We start from the raw sequence: 13,085 nt of genomic DNA on the forward strand, positions 1-13,085 counted from the left end.
TTCCTGGGCTAATCTATGTAAAAGAATGTGGCAAATGATGAGCACACTCCCTTCTCTTAGTGGCCCAGATGGGCAATTGAAATGCCTTTGGAAAAATGGAAAGTTGTGATGAAACTTGAGGTCAAAGGGATAAATTTTTCATGGATTTTTTTTTTCAGTTTCCCATACACTATACTAGATATGAGACTAAAGGGAACAAAAACAAGCACAAAACAAAAGTCCTGGCCAAGGCTGGAACTAGAAGATCTGTGTCTTAGTTCTAGTTTGGAAAATTGACCACTTTTATGTTCTTTGCCAATGTTCCTTAACTCTTTAGGCCCCACTTTCCACATCTCTGAAGTGAAGGAGGCAGATAGCTTCTGATTCTAACTGGCTGTGGAAATAGAAAAATAGACCTGGTGTTTTAACCTCTCATCTTTCTACTTCCTGTCGTTAGCGATGCATTGTCTTCCTTCACCAGTCTCTTCTCTTCTACTTGTCTCATGTTGAATCATCATAAATCCTCCCTTCCTTTGTTCACCGTTTCTTATTTCACCAAATCTAAAATCACCAAGTCTTGCTTCTTTCAAAGTTCTGAAATGGATCCCTCTTCATTGCTCCAGTTATAACCAATTCCAGTTATAACCAATTCTACCCTATCTTCTATTTAGCAGTAAAAAAAATTGCTTCTAAACTTTGATTTTATCCTGCCCTGCCTTTACTTCGAGCCCGCTGATGGTGTCACATGGCTCTCTGGAACCAAAAGCCAAGCCTTTAGTACTGAGTGTAGGTTCATCTATGAATGGGCCCTATTCTCCCTGCAAACATTATGTTTCCTCATGCTCTCAGCCCCATTGCTCCCTGTACTTCAGCTCCACTCTTACTCCATCCTTTGTAGCGTCTGGGACACAGTATACCATTCTCTATCATATTTCTGAAACTTTGCAAAAGCTACACTCTCCCCCTGGTAATGACCTCCCTCGCTTCCTTAGCAGAGAGACTGAGGGTCTTTTTCCATGGCGGTTAAAAGCGTATGGTTCTGTGTAAGACATACCTGGGATCAAATCCCAGATCTAGTACTTTTAAGCTCTGTAAGGTGGTAGGCAGATTATTTATGCTCTCTAAATTTCAGTTATATCACCCTTAAAGTGGAAATAACAATACCTGTTACATAATGTCCTAAATATTAAACATGATGCATTTAGTTTCCGCATATGGTTTCTGGCACACAGGATTTGTGACAACTGTTAACTAATGTTTGCCTTTTACAACTAAACTCTAAGTTATTAATTACATCCCCCCAAGTAGACCCCTCTGTGTCCTGATCTGGAATTTAAGCTCAATGGAGTCAGGGACAGTCTGTTTTGTTCATTTTATGTAGCATTTGCCTCTGTGTCTGACTTAACAGCAGGCCCACTGTAAAGTTGTCGTTTCCATCAAGATTAGACTCAAACATTGAGTTGAGTTTAGGAAGCTTTCATTAAACCCTTCATCTGCCCTCACATTGGTTAAGTACTACTCTGAAGTAATATGCTCTGTTTATTTGCTATTAGAATGGTTTCTCTTTCTTCTTCAGACTTGAGTTTCTGGAGGACAAACATGGTATCATTTATATCTTCGTATCCCTAACAACTTTCCCAGCTCCATTACAGCAGCACTCAAGAAAAGCTTTTTGAGTGTATGAATGGATAGATACATGGATTCTGTCTTTCATTCATATCACCTTCTCTCTTTTTTTCTTCTTACCATGCTCCTTTTATATTCTTTATAAAAATCATACAGATAATGTGGAAACCAGTGAATGTCAGGCAGGTGAGACCACTCCCTTACCCCAGAGTGGACATGTTTGCTAGCACCCTGGTGTTCTGCTAAAATAATCATTTGACAGCAGCACCTGGGTAGGGAAGATTTTCCTACCGTAGGGGTGTTAGACAAGCTTTTCCCTGAGCAAGGGCATGAGAACAGCCCCAGCAAGCTGCTGGGGATTGTGCAGGTCTCCCTGAAGGCAATCTGAAAATCTGGAATGTCTCCTAGAGTCCACACTGTGACTCTACCCATAGGGGTTTAAATAAGGGTATGGAGGACAGTGCATTTCTTTTTTTCTTTTTTCTAAATTAAGGTATCATTAATATACACTCTTATATGGTTTTACATGAAAAACATTGTGGTTAGTACATTCACCCATATTACCAAGTTCCCCCGCACACCCCACTGCAGTCACTGTTCATCAGCATAATAAGATGCCACAGAGTCACTACTTGTCTTCTCTGTGCTACACTAGGACAGTGCATTTCTAAATGCTCAGGTCTGAAAAGGAAGAACGCTTCTCTACTTTCTTTGCTGGGCCGTGGTCTCCAAACCACCTTGTAGGCAAGGCAAAAAGCCGACCTGACCCTTTTATACGTTGAAATGAAAGGGTTTGTGCGCAAATCAGGGAAGAATTCTCTCAGCATCTACAGGACTGGTGCCAGGGAGTTAACATTTGGAAACCTCAGCTCGGTGCCAGGTCGTTGTTTGAAAAGCAGCAGATCTTGGAGCAAATGCCAGTGAGGTACAGAGGGGAAGAAGTGAGGACAAGGACTCCAGGAATTAGCTATTCAAGAATGTTCAAGAAACCTGATAGCTCTTCTCCTTGTCAAAAGAAAAAAAAAGAGAGAGAGAGAGAGAAAGAAAAGGACATTCAAAGGAGCGCTCATCGAAGCAGGCTGTTCGGGGTTTTCAGGGAATTGGGAGGGCAGATGCTACAAGGTTATTGGAGTCAGTGTCAAATGCGAGAACAAAGTGGCGGTGACATGAGCTAAGAAATGACTAAGCACTTGAGGCCTGGAGTAGCTAATAGACGGATCCAAATGCCAAGTGAAGCAGTTGTCTGAACTCATTTGAATACTTCTGAAGAGGTGATGATAAAATAGCAGGAGGGTTGGAACCTCTGTTGGAAAATCCCACCATTATAAGATAATAAGGCCTCACTCTTTTACTCCGTGATTGTGATTGAATCACGCCCCCTTTAGTCTCTTTCTCTGGAGTTTTAGAATGGAAGTTCCAGGACCAGAGCACACGGAATTTCCATTTGCAATGGGGGCCTTTATTCCCAAGGAGTCACTTCCTGTTTGCAGGGTGGGGCTCCCTCTCCCCCAGGAAGCTGCCCTGCACAAGCTTGAAGATCAAGGCTTGGTTTAACACTCAAGCAGTTAAACTTTTGGTTTACATTGAACTTCCTTCTCCCTCCCATTTCTGTTTTTCCTTTCTCACCAGCGTTTTTGTATTTTGGGGAGCCTGCAGAATTTGCATCTGAAGGATATGTGAAGTGAGGGGGGACTAAAGAAGACAACACTCATACCACCGATGTTATCCTCTCTCAGGGAGAGTTTGTAAAGAGTTACTGAGTAAATGTGAGGCTCATGGTAAATGCTTGCTAAATATGCCTATCCTTGCTTCTACCTCCCCCTATTTAGTTTCTTCTCTCCCTAGCCCCTCTTCATTTCTGTTTTTATAAGAGGGATAAAGATTGCTCTGAGAGAGTTATCGCTAGTAATAAAAGCTACTAGTTACTGAACGCCTCTTCTACACTAGGCTCTGCTAGGCATTTTCATGACCTCAAGTATGCATCATTGCAACATGGAATAGGAGGGAAAACTATACCCACTTTACAGATGAGGAAACTAAGCAAACACAAAGTAAGTCATTGCCCCTCTAACTAAAAGGTGAAGGAGCTGGAAGGCCAACTCAGGTTCTCCAGGTTTCAAAGCCATGCCTTTTTCTGATGCTACATTCCTTGCATACAAATGCATCTTTCTTGGAGCAAACTCATGTCACCTGTTTAGCACCGGGGCCAGGGCTTGTTAAGCAGATGAATGTGGCTCTGGTGGCCTCCCTTTGATATGCTCCTCTGAATTCCCTCTGCTCCACCAGTGGCCAATCAAGACACCCTTTTGCTTAAGTGCTTTAGTTCATCTCCTGTAATGGGGCTCACCCACCCTGTCTCTTTGTCCTTTTGGGGTGCTATGTCTCCATTAGCTAATTAAATAATCTGTCCTAATAGCTCTGAATTCCAAAGAAAAGTGCCCTTTTAGATATCTGATACATAGCCAAAGATGGGAATTTCCCATAGATGGGAATTTCAACTCAAGCCTCTGGAGAGGTCCTAGGATGCTGGACATTTTCTGTCTTTTTCATGGACACTTTTATAGCCTGTTGAGCACTTAAGGAAGACACCCTTGAAAAGATCAAGTATCAAGTCGCTAGGAAAGAAAAAAAGATTAAGAAAAAAAGAGGGATATTAGTTTTAAACTGCCCATTTAGAATTACTAGTTTCAATCAATGACAATTTTAAGATATTAAATCCATTCTGGAGTAACTTGTCAAAAAAAAATAAAGAAAGAGAGAAAGGTGCCATTACTGATATTCTCCAAGGTTTTTCTAATAAGATCAGGGTCAGTGATGAGAAATAAGCTGGAAGATGAATAGGATGTCAGAATGCAATTGAGTTCCAAGTAGTTACTGCAACTTCCGAGTAAATGCAGCCTGAGCAACTTTGTTCAGAGACAAAGAGAAGTCTTTGGTGAAAATGGCTAGAACAGCTGCTAATTTCTCATCACATAAGTAGTATTGGAGCTTCCTTGTACTTAACCTGTTGAAAACATATTTTGGCATTCTCCTGTGAGTTAGGGGAAAGTGGCTTCCACGTGAGCCCTCACTGCTCCTCTGATTCTGTACTCATTTTTATTTTGACAGGAATCCTTGATAGATTCTTCACATAGCCCAGTTTGGACCCAATCCTAGCTCCATCAGCTACTAGCTATGTGGCTTTAGGCAAGCATGTCACTCCTCTAAGCCTCAGCTTCTTTATCTGTAAGATGGGGATGATATTCATAGTGGCAAATCATAACACCAAACATCAAAACGGTCATTGTTTCCCTGTTGAAGCCCAGCGGGAGATCCATCCCCTCATTGGAGGCTCTCAGTCAATAGCTCTTATGGTCAAAAATCATCATCAATTCAGAAATCATTAAAGGTGACTTTTTTTAAAAAGTTAAAATTTTTTTTAATAGCAAATGACTGTGTAACTCCTGTGATAACCGTCTCTGCCAGGGAGGAATTTTCATTATTTAATAGAAGGCATATTTGGGGACAGCTTCTGCTTTCAATTAGCGGCCCCTGGAACTTCCGCTCAGTCCTGTTGGGGTAGTAAGACATCTAGTTGACTGACAATATGTACTACTTAGTGAGCAAGTGTGTTGAGTGTTCACATGCGGTGATGATTCTTGTTGAATGCAGTGCGAGAGAAAGGGAGGGAGTCAGTGTGTGTGTGTTTCCATATGCACCATTTGGCACCCTTAGAAGTGAAGCAGGAAATCACTGTTGCCACCTGAGATGCTGATTCTGTAACCTGCTCTATGCTTTGGTCTGAAAATTTCCCAGCCTTGAAGAAGCCAGCGGATGCTTGGGTTTCATCTTCCCCGGGACCTTGGCAGGGTCTCCGTTTCCAGGAGTTCAGCCCTGCAGAGAATGCATTCTTCTTGCACAAGGAAGGGAAGAATCCCTTCAGCTCTGCCATCTCTTCTCTCCAGCCCTGCTGGCCTCTAGTCTTTTCTCTGTTCCACTCTTGTTATGGGATCTGTGAGAAAAGAAAAATCAATTCTCTAGTTAAGGTCAGCTAGTAAAATTTGCTCATAGGTCCCCTAACCATAGCCTGATAAATCCAGCCACATTCCTCCTGGGTTACAATTCAATAAAGCCTCCTAATGGACTTTATCATGACTTCCCCTCACACAGGCCCTCAGCAGCCACCTTTCATGATCACTTTTAAACCCCCTTGTGGGCGATAATTTTCTCTTTTAGTTTTTCCCGATCATTTGGGGAGGTGAATTGGACTGGGACATGGAGAGGGAGGGTTCAAAAACAACACCCTGGGCTTCTGGCTGCATCTAGTTATTCCAGCTAGGTTTGCAACAAATTATTAGACTAAGAAAGGGTAGCTTCAGACCATGCTGACTGGTAAAGGCTTGGGACAGCTACTTGCTAAATTTCACCTGGGTCCTGAACTGTCACGCCACAGCTTTGGAATCATTCATTCATGGCTGGCCCTGGGTGAGAAGCCTCTTGAGTCCCTACTACATGCAAAGTAACATGGCAACAGAGAAGGCGTGTTAGGCTGTGGCTCACACTCTCACAGGTGGGAACAGACAAGTGAACTAGTAAGTCAGAAAGCCCTTAATTGCTTTCCAATGGCAAGAAAAGCACTTATACTTTCTGTGGGGCAGAGGACATCAGAGGAAACCTTTCTTGGCAGGGTAGCAATGCATTGAGTCTTGAGCATCAGCTGTAAGTTAATTAGGTGAAGAAGCATAATAATTAGGTGAAGAGAAAGATAATGCTTTTGGAAACAAATTACTTATCCCTTCAAAAGATTGTTGAAGTCTAAAATAGATGTAGCCTGTTTTGCAGGGATTTGATGAGAATTAACAAGATATATATAAATGCAAGACTATGTCTAACACTGAGAAGGAACTCAATACATGGACTCTACTTTTGTTATTATTATTATGTATGATAATTATTTGCTTTATATTATGAGTCTATCAAGGATCAACTCAATAATAATTAGAACTAGAACATGACCTATGGAGTAAATGAAAGAATTTCAGTTTGGCAATAGGTATGGAGGAAAGGGGCAGGAAGCCTGGGTAGGTGACAAATGTAGATGGTCAGGCAGAAGCCAGTTCATGAAGGGCCTTTAGCCTTCACCAGTACTAGAGATTATGTTCTTGAAGGGGATTTGGAGCCATTGAAAGTGAACCATTTTTTAAGAAAGGTTGTGCGGAAGCAACTAGACATCCCCGTGACATGGCCCTTCTTGTCGTCAGCTGTTTGATCTCAGCTCTCAAAGCCTTAGCTCATTTACCACCTAGCCATGGAAAATAAAATCTCAGGAACCACTTTGCCTCTGAAGAAGTCTCAGCAATTTTTCAGAGTAAAACATTCTCAGTGAAATTCTTGAGGATTTCTCCCCCTCACTCTGAAATGCCCTGAATTTCAAGCAGTTTATAATGTTGCTGACTCACTTCTAGTTTCATAAGGATCTGGGTTGAGTTGTCATATGTTATAAATCTCTAGTTTACGGATTCTCTCGTATTGCTGTAAGGTAGATATCGAAGTGTGTCAAGGGAATTCAAGGTGGGCTAAACAAAATAGGAGCTTAAAAAGTGTTCTGTAATTTTGCTCATTTTTTTTTTCAAAGAAAGGGGACTTTTCATGTTTTTGCAGAAAGTCGTTATTTAGTTTTTGTCTTCAGGAAGAAATATCAAGGAGTGAACTTCCAAGATATATGCCTATGTAAGACTGATATATTTAACATAAATTTCCCAGGGCTTCCTTTAATGCTTTGTGGAATCTGTCCAGATTATTCAAGCCAAAAGTATATTACACCTCTGAAGGGAGGGAAATTTCTCCTTTAGGGTTTTAGCTTTACTTTGTCTATCATGGACAGGGACCTCGGAAATTTGGGATATTTGGGAAATTGGATTCCCAACCCTATGCGTTAAACAAGAAATGCAAAGACGTGGCAAAAATGCAAAAAGAGGCTGGGCTGAAGACAACTATAGCTTATGTCATAGTTTTCTCCCAAGAATCAGCTCTTTTGACAAAGCCTACAGAATAAGCTCCATGGGACTTGAATATGTTTTTGCAAACCAGCTTGTATGGGGGAATCTCTTTCCAGGGGGGGATAAACCTGTCTATGCTTTTGCATAGTGCCTTGCTCTTCCTAGAATACATGGATGGATGAATGGGGATGGATAGATGGCCTAGAATTGCAGCCTCTGTCTGAAAATGTTACTTTTTAACTCATTGATATACTTATTTTTTTCACTTTTAAAAATAATGTTATCTCTGAAAGTTTGTCCTTGAATATTGTTACTAATTTCTTTGAGATTTTTCTATTGCTACACTTTGACTTATTCCTGTCTTTTGTAGGTTTAACCCCCCAACTCTTGATATAAGGACAAGATCAGGGAGAACAACAGCCAACAGACTGTTAGTTCAAATTGTATCTCCTGGTCAAGAAATTGAGCTTCTACCTTTGGTTTCTTGTAGGGAGGGAGAGTGATTTATAAATAGGCAGGAACATACACCAAATTTATCTTTTATGCTGATTTTTTTAAACAGCAGGTCTGTGGTATCTGAGAATGTCAAATACCGGGGCTTAATTTACCATAATTACATAATATAGAATGGCGTTATCTCTGTTTCCTTACTACACATCATCTCTCTTTCCATCACTAGAAATGTAAGCTGGATGAGGACAAGGATGTCGAGGTTTTGCTGACTGATGTGCACTCATCACCGGGAACAGTGCCTCCTCGCACTAGTAGAAACTCACTAAACATTGAAATAAATGAATGAATGCAAAGTCAGATGTCCTTCTTCATTTGTTTATTGTCTTTGCTTTATCTGGGTTTTTGTTCCCTCCCTGAGGAGAGGCATCACAGTGTCATGTACAATGAGAGAACTTAAACATTTTTCAAGATCATGCCATTTTTATCACAGGGAGCTGGAATTTCCATGCCCATTCTTTCTCACTGACACCAAATGATTTTACGTCAACCTTTCTATATTTTTCTTCATACGTTCTTTGTACTTCTGGAGCTGCTTGTAGCAGAAGTATCTTTTTCTTATATTGTTTTTTCATACAAATATACTCTTTTAATGTATTATTAGACTTAATTTTATGCTTATTTGGTTCCCCACCAACTGTATTTTCTTTTCTTTGTACTTTCTCATTTGTTCTTCTCATATGTAATCCTTTCCTTCCAGATCACCAGACAGCAATCATCTGAGTTTCTTGATAACATCTCTCTCTATTTTGGTACCGCCTGTAGTATCTTTTAGCAATCTTTCCATATAGCCCAGATGGAATAAGTACATTCCATGTACTTGGCAGGAAAGTGTTAAGCATTAACTCCTAATAGTCCCTTCTTCTTTTTTTCCATCCTTGTTAAGTTGCCAGATAGATTTGAAGTAGGAAATGGAAAGTCACTCAAGCCAGGGTCTCTTTTCCTGTCTATGGGAGAAGCTGTTTCCAAAAGTCACTATCTAGAAACAAGTCCCATCCATTGACAGCTATAGTTTGTCCAAAAGGGCAGATTAATAATCTTTTGTAAAAGGATAGCAGGGGCATCTTTTATATACAACAGTAAGTATACTTTGACCAGGTTTCAAATGTTCAAACGCAATGATGCAGGGATGAGGATATAAACAATTAATTATCAATACAAAGGGCATAGATTGTTTACTAGTTATAAAAATGAGTACAAGGTCATGATAATGGAGCTTTGAATAAATTCAATGACATTCTGTGTATCTTCTTAACTAGGTAGTCATGAAGATACAAGGTCAATTAGAACTTACGGAAAAAAAACAGGGTACAAAACAAAACCAAAACATTCAATTGGTATGTCTGCTCCTCCCCCAAAAAAGATATTATCAATTCCTGGTGAGCATGGTTATGTTTGGATCATTAATCATACCTACATAATGTATGTATGCAATTTAAGAAATGCAGGTATTAAGTGGTATTTGTGAGAAAGTGTGCTATCAGCAGCAGCAATACCTACTGTGGGCATGGTGCTTGGAAGCACTGGCTTGAGGTCTGTGAAATTTTCATTGTTGATTCATATCTAACTACTACTTCAGTTACATTTAGTTTTCTTCTGATAATTTTTTGGGAGAGTTCTGAATTTATTATAAAATTTGCTTCTGGAAAGGTTAATGTTTCATAATAGCTATCTGGCCCATGTATTACTTGTCCAGTTGGGGTTACTACAAAATTGTACCCTGACAGATTTCAAAGCACAGAATAGATATCCTGTGTGGACTTGAGGAAACAGGAATGTTGACCTAAGAAAGGATAAAAATGTACAGTGCAAAATGCACCACTGCTTTCCCTAAGGTAACGATGTTAGAGATTTCAATTAGGTTACAAAGGACTGTTGGCGAAGCTGTTTTCAGCTGCAAGTAACAGCAAACCCAGTCAACGGTGGTGTAAACTAATAAAGTAAGTTTTTCACTTAAGAATTAGAAGGTTGACTATTGCTGATGTGCTCAATAGCATAATAGTATCAGGGCTTGCTCCTCTTGAATTCTCTTGGACTTTTTCTTAATGGTTATCAGATGGATTCCCTATCACTTAGTCTCACATCTACCTTAAAGTTAGAAAAAATGGGGTAAGATAAAGAATCAGTGATGTATGCTCATTTTTTCAGTAAAGACTTTCACACATCACCTCTGGCTTTCATGTCTTTTTGTTTAGAAATGTGTCATATGGCTCACCCTGGTTGTAAGGGAAGCTGGGAAAACACATTTAGCCTTTCTGGCCTCTGTGGTGGATGAGGCAAGAATGAAGAATGATGGAGGTAAGTACTGAATTAACCTCTCAATGTTTACTGACAAAATCCACCCCTTAAGCGAGTGGGCATCCATGCATATCATACATCATACATACATTTTTTTAGAAATTACTCATCCCTCTTGCACATGAAGTAACCCTGAATATCATGCATTTTAGAATCTAGCTTGATGTACATCATCTCTGAGTGATATCTACTCCTCACTGTCACATCCAGATGTGGATTTTCTAGTCTAATGACTACTAGCTAAATGACAAGTTATCTGTTCCTTTCATCCAACATGCAATGGTGGCCATTACAATAAAATCTCCATCTTGGAAAGGAAGAGTGGGAATTCCATACAAATTACTGGCTTATAACACACGTCAAATAGGAAGGATTTGTCCTGGCAGTGGAAGAAACTTTCTTTTTAGACAATCTGCCTCTCCTTTTCTAGGAGGATCCCTAGTACCCATTATGACCGTATCTGAAATAGACTTTGGAGAAGATGCTCTTCCCGAGGAATGTACAAACTTCCAAGTTTATCTCTTATTCATGAAGTTTTGAGTTCTTACAGGTTTAAACAGTCATTATTTTTGAGCACTATGACTCCCTCAAATACATAGTAATCTTGGGGGTGATTTTGCCTCAAGTAATTTCCATGTGGGACAACTAGAACCAAATATATGTGAGACATTGTCTTTGTGAGAAATCCTGCTGCCTAGTATCTAAGATTTTGGATTAGTCTAATGGTCAATGCCTTTTGAGACCTGAAAAAAATAGGCTCGTGTTAAATGCCATCTTACATAAAATCTTGTCTAAGGTATAGTTGTAGTAGTTGTTAAACACTGGAATGCTTTCATACTGCTCAGTAAATAGCTTCTTCTCCATATCCCCGGGCTGTACCCTCAGATCCAGCTACTAAGGAATTAATGCTTGACATAGAATAGTGGCCTTCCAAGACCCTTTTGCAGTCCTGTTGCCAGCACTCATTTTGATTCCTCAGTGCCTCTGCCTTGCCAGGTATTAAATAGTTTGTATATCACCTCTGGCTTATACCCAGTTAAGGCAACAGGTTCTGGGCCCAAGCCAAACATTTTCCTAGGGAATGTCCCACTAGGAGAATGCTAATCAAAGTCTTAAAAAGTAACATCAAATTGAAAGGACAACTTGTAAGGAAGTAATAAAAATAAAGAGAAGGTCAAAAATCAGTTGGTTTGAGATAAAGTATGAATTGATTGAAAGAAGATTCAGGAAATAATTATGCTAATGTAGACCAACCACCGTGGCATCCTTCTCCTGTGTGTCTTGGCTCAGTGCACTGCCCAGGGGCATGTTCTTAAAACCATTGACCCACCCTGGATGCAAACCAAACAACTAAGGGTCAGGAGCAGAAGCCCAATTAATCAGGTACCACCAGTGTAGGCCAGCAAGGGACCAGAAAGTCAGCTAGGCAGAGGGAAGCAAGAAGATGTCAGGGCACAGGCAGGGTCCAGAGTCCATGAGGTTGGGAATTTGGCAGGAACGGCTCTAGTAATAAGGGTTTAACTTGGATCCTAGGGCAAAAAAGTGCTTCTTTGTACTCAATTGCTGCCTGCTGAATGTGGATGAGTTGGGACCACAGATGCTGGGCAGTGTCAGGAAGACTCAAATGCTTTCTGTACTTAAGGGCAGGATAGAGCTGGCAGCAAGAACTTACCTAAATTTTACTACTGAATTACCTTTTTTGGTTTTTAATTTTTATCCATTCATTTGTTATATTTCTTGAGAACATACCATTATTACTATTAATAATAGCTGACTTTTTCAAGAGTGTTTATAACATGCCAGGTATAGTTCTAAATGCTTTACATCTTATAAATATTTCATTTAACTTGCACAGCAATAATATGAATTTGGTATTTTTATCACATCCACTTTATAAAGCCTCCACCCACTTTTCTTTTTTTTACCAAATTCTCTTCCAGATCTCATCCTCATCCATCAATCTGTCCAATCATTCATTCATTCAGCAAACTGATGTGCAATTTGTTGTATTAGGTGGTGGGAATACAATGGTGAACAAGATCAAAAAGCTCACTCCTTTGGAGTTTCCAGTAGAAGAGTCAGACAGTTATATCATCACTTGTGATAAAGTGTGACTAGGTACAACAGTAAGATGCACTATACAATGTGAACTCATGGGGGGCACTTAATGTTGTTCATCAAGGAGTAGAAAAGCTTTGATGAATGATACTTAAGGTGAAAAACAATTGGTCACTGAGAGTTCAGTGAGCAGCAGTAAAATTATGTTCAACAATTAGAAACACACACATGTCCTAATTTGAACATAAAATGGGAGGGATTAGAACATGAGAGATTAGGCAAGAAAGGAAGGCAGGATGCCAGACTGCAGAGGGCATTCTGAAGCACTTGGACTTTATCTTAACGGCACTGGGAAGGCTTTGATGAGTGTTAAGTTAGGGGAGCGACATGATTTATCCATTTTGCATTCTAGAAGTATCACTCTGGCTGCAGATGGATTGAATGGGGCAAGACTGTAGGCAGAATCATTTGGGATGGAGTCAGTTACAATCTCTGGGTGAGAGGTTATAATGGCCTGAACTATGAGGGTAGCCATTGGGACAGAGAAAAGTGAATGGGATGGAGAGATATCTAAACAGGTGAGCTTGGCAGAATTTGCCATAGGCCTTCCACACGGAACGTGTGATGTAATGTACA

The sequence above is a fragment of the Manis javanica genome, chromosome 5, assembly GCF_040802235.1.
Source record: "Manis javanica isolate MJ-LG chromosome 5, MJ_LKY, whole genome shotgun sequence".
Classification (NCBI taxonomy): Eukaryota; Metazoa; Chordata; class Mammalia; order Pholidota; family Manidae; genus Manis; species Manis javanica.